The following is an 8088-nucleotide window of genomic DNA, read 5'->3' on the forward strand; positions in this document are numbered from 1 at the left end:
CCCTCATCTCCACTACCACTGGGGCTCCTGCCTCCCCCACACACACACACACACCACATGCACTGGTGCTTCTGTCCCCACTCCCCCCCCCCGTCATGCTGTTTTCAAGTCCCCACAGCCAGGGGAAGATAGCCAGCACAATATCCAGTTGGCTTTCAGGATTGACCCCCATGGTGTTTTTCAAAGAAAATCCCAGAAACCTCATGGGGTAGACACAGCCAGGGACACTGTCATGTCTCAGTTGCTGGACTTCTCTAGAATTCAGAATTGTTTAGGTCCTAATGGTTCATAGGGAACTTGCCCCATTTTGTTACTATATAGTTTCCTAATTCCTTATAGCAGTTCCAGACACATCTAATAAACAATTCCAACATTTCACCATCATGCTGTTCATTGGAAGGATTCCAGCAGATCATCTTAACTGTGCTTTGGGGCTGCATATGTTATGTATAAATAAGCCTTGAGAGATGCCTGTTCAGTCTTCTAGGGAAGAAGATTTCACAACCAACTCAGGCACCGAGTTTATCCCACTGTTGATCTGCTTTTGGCACTGAAACCCACAAACTCAACATACTCATTTCCTTTCGCCTTTCCTCCATACCATGATTACTAGATTTGCTTTCATTCTAGCTCCCCTCTGAATCCATACCATTCATTGTTATTGCGGATAAATGAACCAACAGGTTGGATGCAGCTGATTGGTTCCACTAATGGCAACAGTTTCCTCTGACAAATGAGTCTGTCTCCATGAAAGGATTATTCCTTATGCAGGAATCGACTTGGTATTCTACAACAAATGCACGCAACATGCCTCCTATCCTATGCTTCCTGTTGTTTAACTAGTTACTTAATCCACAAGCAGACTTGTCCTCGTATCCCACAACTGCTGTACTCATATCCAAATATGTAATTGTTCACCAGATTGCCAAAGATTCATGAGGCAGGATTTCTCTTTGCAAAAGCCATGTTGATTCATCCTCTGTAGGACTTATCTTCTATGTGTTTAATAATCCTATTTTTAAGAATTCTTTCCTTCAAGTTTATGTGGAACAGCTGTTCGGCCAATTGACCTGTAACTTCTGGGATCCCCCCTCACCAAATTGTTTGCTACATTCCAACTCTCCATTAAGGAGACATCTTGTAGTAACTAAGATGTGCAAAGTATATTCCAGTTAGTGCCAGAATGACCACATGTGTTTTTATTCCATTCCTGAAATGTTCAGGTTAAGATAGAAGCAATGTGCTATTGGTTGAGGCATTCTAGTTACTGCTAGCGCCTGCTGACTTCCTGGAATCCTTCAGCTGCACTTTATTACAAAAGAACCCCTCCACCAATAAACATTTAAAATAAGTAAACAAGGCTCAACTCTTTCCAAAACTGTCACTGAAGGACACTGCAGTATATTTAGATGCCTGGTCCATACTTTGACTTCACCATCATAGATGAATGACATCCCTGGATTCCTTTCATGCCAAAACACTGATAGCTTAGAGAGTGTACAAAAACAGATTCACATGACCATCTCTGCTGCACACACACACCGGTCCGTTCTGTTTAATACTCGTTATTCCCTGAGAATGTAGAATGTGGCAAGGTACAATTTGCACACTTTAAAAAGATTCGTAAAACTAGTTGAATCATTGAACTGAACATATAAAAATGGTCATAGGTGGAGTCAGAAGGAAATGCATTGTCATAACCCCTTTACCCATCAATAGTTTGGAATGGGATAGGTAGACATGGAGATCTCTACTTCAACTTCCTATAAATCCTAGAATTTGGAAGAACAGAGGCCTATTATGCATGGGTGTTTTCCCTCTCTTTCACTGTCCCATGTCTGTTGGGTTTTCTTTGTCATTGTGCATTGATTTTCCTCCCTTCAGCATTCAGTTCGCTTTCTGGTCACTGTTCCCCGGGGTTTCTGAGAGTGCTTTTGTGCCAATTTCCCCCTTGTTTCACTTCCAAGCTGAAGGTAGTTTAAAAGCTTACAGATTCTCTCGGATTTCCCCCCGCCCTTTTGCTGCCTCTTGAAGGTCACTCCCCACCCACATCAAGGCATTTCACCCACTCTGCACTTCCATCCTCCCCCCCCCCCTTCATCAGTGTACAAGCTCCATTTCTCCCACATTTTTAAATTTGGGGGGGGGGTTTTGACAAGCGGCATGAGTCTAGTGTTATGAGACTATTGCTAGTCTCAGATCACTTAATTAAAAAATTTAAAATGACCGGGGGGGGTTTAAAAAGAGCTGCGTAAGGTTTAGTTCCCTGCTGGTATTGACTTGAAAGGGGGATCAGAGAGGAGGCAAATGGCAGTGTCCCCAGTGCGCAAAAAAACCCCCACAACATTTCAGTGCTGCATGCAAAGTAAGGGGGGGGGGTTGTCAGTGTGTAATGAAATGGACATGAGATGTAAAGATAGACAGACACTGGGATTTAAAAGCTTAAAGCTTTTAAAATATTTTTCCCTTTAATGGTTTAGTGAACAAAGTTGGGGGGGGTGGAGCCATTTTGGCAATCCCTGGATGCTTAACATTAAAACGGAAGCTGAGCCACATAGACCTTCTGTGACCCACCGACAGGCCCGTAGCCAGGAAATGTTCAGGGGGGGCACTGGGGAAAGTGATGGGACCTCCTCCCCCCGCCAAGTGAAGGAGAATTTTGGGACTGGCCCAGCCACCCACCGTGCACTGCTGGCTTTCTTGCTTTGCCCGCACCACCCCCGTCTCCCTTCCTCCCTCCCCAATGTTGAGGCATGGATAGAAGTCATGTGTACCAGTCAGGACGTTACAGGAGAAAACTTGCTCCCGAGAACACACCACACACCTCTGAAAGCTAGCGCTCCAGCTCTTTGCTTCCCCCCTGGCAGTTGTGAGTGGTGTGGCTGTTTAGCCGGACTCTTTTTAATGGGTAAGGAGGGAGGGGGGAAGCAAGAGGAGAAGTCATGCACCTGGAGCACCAGGGGAGGAGGAGCCCCTCCCTCTCCTTCCCCCATCCTGGCTCCACAGACACCTCAGCGGTGGCTGCTGCAGTTAGCAGTGGCACGAGGCTCGGTCTTTTGCTGCTCACACCAAGTCTTTCCAGGGTGGTTCTCCCCCCCCCCCCACTCAGCAGGGGCCGCCAAGTGCCAGTGAGTGGATGGGAAGTCAGGGAACCTTGGCAGGAAGTTGTGGGTGGGCCCCAAGGGGCCCCATCATAGCTACAGGCCTGACTGCTGAACTTAAGAATCGATTGGGATCGATCCATTTGGAGGACAGAGTGCAATCTGCACAGGACAGGCTTAAAAAAACTGCCAAGATCACAACCAGTGTACAGGATCAAATTAGACAATCACAAAGAGAACACCACATAAATTTGCAAGGAAAGTATATGTTAATTTTTTAATAACATGTTAAATTTTAATTCAAATACTCATTTCCTTGGTCCTTTTTCTTTCTGTGCCCCTATGCTATTTAAAAAATAAAACATATTTTTTAAAAAAAATTGCAAGGAAGGGAAGAAAATTAGCATTACTATGCAGCTGCACTAGGGCATCGGTGAAAATACCCCCATTTCCCCCCCCCCCCCGAAAAAAATGGCACAAGACTAAAAAAGCTCTCCAGAAATTCTGCAAGAGGACTCCCCCACCATACAAATTGCAGCCCTCTGTAAAGTGTGGTGAAGTCTAGATTGTTAATGGCACCAAATTGTTAAGGATGAAAGCCAAAGTAGATGCAAGTCCTTCAAGAGGATTTCTCAAAAATGAACAGATGTGTAACAACCTGACAAACAAAGATCAATGTTACTTTATGTTCATTATAAGAGTATAATGAAACACACTGGGGCAGAAGCTCCTAACTGAATATATATGCCAAGTCTGAACTGGAAGTAGGGTTGCCAAGTCCTTATCTGTCCCGGAGCGGGGGAGTCCAGGCTCGCTCTGGGAGCCTTTGCGCACGCAAAGCATGCGCGCGCCGCAGGCACATCACAGGGAAGTGACGTAACCACATGGGGGATGTTGGGGGCGGGGCCACAATCATCCGAGGGAAAACCATAGAGGGAAAACCATAGAGGGAAAACCATAGAGTCCCCGACGTGCTTACGTCACTTCCCTGTGACGTGCTTTGGGGGTGGGGTTCCCCCCGGGGCCCGATCCAGCGCCGCCGGGGAACGGGCCTCCAGGGCGGGGGTTTCCCTGCCCTCCGGGGGGACTTGGCAGCCCTAACTGGAAGTGCCTAAGCAGGAAAGATGTTTTGAGGTCATCATGATAGATCTCTCAGTGAAAATCAATTCAATGTGCAGGGGGAAGGTTGTTGATTTCACTCACTGCATGTTTCCCAGAGGCATCTGGTCAGTCATTTTGAGAAACATGATGCCAGACCAAAGAGACCTTTGGTCTGATCTGGCCAGGCTCTTCTGCGCTTAGAATTACTGTTTTCTTGGGATACTGGTGCCTACATGGCAGCATCTCATATTACTCAGTTGTCTGCCTCTCTTTTGCTGTTTCCGAAACAAAGTCTGAGATGTGAAAGTGATATTTGTTTGTTCACTACTGTCAAACTTAGTTTCTATGGCAATTAATATACTTTAATTTGGAACACAGTGACAGAAAATTTACTCACAAAAGAATAAATGCACTTCCAGGATAAAGCACTGTCCAGAAAGCTCATCTAAGGATTTCTTTCTTTTAAAAAAATATTTTATGCCATCTTTCCACCCAAATCGGCTCTCAGCAAAAACATACAAACACACATAATTCCAAAACTAGGGGAAGCAGTTACTGTGGAAGGATTTGAATAGGAGAATCAGTGAGCACAGGAAGAGTTAACCCTGCCTCATTTCCATCCAGTTATTCCCACAGTGATAAATGCTCACTCTTGCATTCTCATTATTTTAGCCAACACATATCTGAGATCATGCATTTGCTGAGATAATGTCTAGTTTATCATGTGTTCAGCATCCAGCAAGCATTAAACCAAAACAGGTCAGACTTGATGTAGGAGAGGGGTACTAGGTATGCAACTGCTTCCCTCTTTTAAAATTAACCAATTGTATGGGCACTCCAGTGCGCAAGAGGAGAAGTGGACAGCCTCTAAAGTGTGTGGAGATAAGAGGTTTGAACTCAATTTAGGGGTTTCCTGCAGTGGGAAAAGCATAAATACAGCCATGGTTGTGACCATACTTTCACAGCACCTGTGTTTGCTGCAGCTATAAGAATGAATGACAGAAGCACATCTGTAAGCACTCTGTGGGCAGAACATACCTGTTCTGACCTGCAGACCCTATTCTGCCCTGCCCTTCTAGGTTTTTCTCAACACCTGGAGAGGCTTTTCTTCCACTCTCAAATAGCCCGCCGCCGCCACCTGACCTTTTTATGGAATTGCCCACTGGGAGGGTCAGGACTCCCAGCTTCCCTTCCAAGTTCTGAGGCCTTGCCTCTGTGACTCATCATCTGGTCACCACGGGGGTAGTTTATTGCCTTGTGTGCCCCTGAAGGAATAGCCACTTGCCAACTTCCTGCTTTTCTTCTTGTACTTCTTTTTAAATAGTGTGTCCAAGACAGTAGAGGTCTATGTAGTACAGAGAACCACTACCAGCATCAAAAGTTATAAAGTATTTACTAAAAAGAAAATGTTCATAAGAATACTTTTAGCATAGCACCAGATTGAGCAAGGGATTCCAAAAGAAATGGGTAAAACACAAATCCTCTGTCCCTCTCTCTATACATGCCCTATCAGATGTTAAAATATAGTGCAGTCTCTTTAGCTTAGGAGTTCTAAATCTCTACATTACCTTTGAGATTCCTCCCAGCTCTTTAGGCAAGCACATGGACAATGGATGCCTTCCCAGTAGAGAGGTCTGTGTGCCCTCATGGACTCAGCACCCAAGGAAAAGAGACCTCCTTCCTGCTACAAGGAGTTTTTATCACCTCTCTTTCCCCAGACTCCCTGACCAGGTCATGCCAGATCAAAGAGGCTTTTCCTGGAGATCTCCAGGAAACTCTTTCCTGAAGACTCTTTAAGATTCTGTTCCTCCAAATCTCTGTTCCCTGCTTGGGGAAAGGGGGAGATCTTGACCCACCCATTATCTCTCCTGCTAGATCTGTAGCATTTGTATGAAGGTGGGCTGAGGTGTAGCTGTAAAGCAATGGCACTGACTTCTTCCCTCCCTCTGCCTGTTCTCTGCCCAGAGGAAAGAAACCTTTTAAAATGCACAGTGAAGGTTTTGCTCATCTCAGACCTCCCAGGGAAAAAATGCATTTCTTCCCATACTCCTTGTACATATGGGAAGCCCTGCCTGACCACATGTTAAAAGATGTCCACATTGCAATTAGGTTCATCTTCCATTTGTCCATCACATTTGTTGTAGGAAACACTAGTATATTCTCAAGTTTACAATGTTCACAGGCAGTTTACTGGTCCTCAAAGTGCCTGACACATATAAAACAGGAAACCCTCATAGAAACTGTAACACAAGCTTATGCATTTATTTATTTATTTACTTACTTTATTTATACCCCACCTTTCTCCCCAATGGAGACACAAAGCTGCTTACATCATTCTCCTTTCCTCAGTTTTATCCTCACAACAACCCAAGACAGAAGGGTAGAATGTTTAAGTTGTTTTGGGTCATGACTGGGGAGAAAAGTGGGGTATAAATTAACTTTGTAAAATAAATAAATAAACCTCTCTTGCAGAAGCCGAAGCCAGGAGGGCCAATACACCACACTGCCTGTGCGAATTCTGGATACATTCATTCAAAGAAGCTTGGTGGCTTGTAACAATGAGTTCTGTCCTTTACAATAACAAATTCATATCCATCAAGCCTTTACTAATAACACATTGCCTTGGGATTTTGCAGAAAATAGAATTATTAGGCCAGGGCTTCTTTCACCACTCGGCCATGCGCCCCACGCAAGAAGCCAAGGTCAATGGCTTGTCTGTTTCCCTTCATCTTACTTAAAGTCCAGCAGTCCTCAAATTCCTAATTGGCCTCCATGAGAGTATCATTGTCAGCAGGAAAAAAATACAGGCAGGATTTCACATTAATCTGTTTCTGAACTATGGGACTAAATATAAACAACAGCTGGCTCCTAGTAACTCCCTGCAGGGCCAGCAGATGGGACAATTTACCATATGTATCAGTCTGTCTTGTTGCTGATGTGATTTTGACAGTGTGAGTAGAATAAAGAACCAGCTCAGTTAATGAGGAACTGTTAGGGAGCAAGCTATACATTACCTGCAAATGCATGTCACCGAGTGTAACAAGCATTTTTTAAAAATGAGAAATGGTTTCAGAGGGACAATTTGAAGTGAAGGCAGAGGAAGTGGTTAACCTTTTCTCCACTGGCCATATTTACATGCCAAATCAGCCCCTTTTCCAGAGGCTCCCCCACCCCTACAAGGTCCAGAAGGATTTACAAGGGTCTGGAACCTCCCAGCAAAAAACAGCTTTCGAGGGGAGGTTGAGCAGCAGTTCAAAAATAGTCAGCAGAGAAATGTATTTAAGCGGCCTCCTTCCCCACTTGTCCATCACAACTGTTCCCGCCCTAAACTGTTTTCTTTTCTTTTTTAATGGCCCATGCATTTCTCTGTAGTACATGGTTGTTTGACCCTAAGAGATATTCTGATTTTTTAAAAATACTCATTACAGTTTAGTATTGCATAACCATTAAAACCATAACAGGTGGAGTGCATATATACCTATTTAACTGTGCATAGACAGTGGACATATGCTATATAGGACCTGAGATTGGCCCAGGCTCCCTTTTGCAGATTTTATAGTGTACACAAAATTAAAACTAAGAAATGTATGTGTTCCACACATTAGGATTTTAGCAGATACACAAAGTAGCTCTATAAGGCACCTATTTAAATACATCCCTTCAAAACTGCCATAGGTAAAGAACTCCTGGAACTGAATGCAACTTCAAATAGAATGTGATGATGTCCTGTTTTTACTTTCCTCAGACTTCAAGGAGCAATATGTCAAGTGGAATGTCTCCCCTGCCTTCTCCAGGTATCTGCATCCTTTGATATTTGCAAATGTGTGTCATTTTCTTCTCCAATATTCGTAGACCTTTATATGTTATGAGGCACTTCCTTACAAAT

The sequence above is a fragment of the Gekko japonicus genome, unplaced genomic scaffold, assembly GCF_001447785.1.
Source record: "Gekko japonicus isolate JY-2015 unplaced genomic scaffold, Gekko_japonicus_V1.1 scaffold14, whole genome shotgun sequence".
Lineage (NCBI taxonomy): Eukaryota > Metazoa > Chordata > Lepidosauria > Squamata > Gekkonidae > Gekko > Gekko japonicus.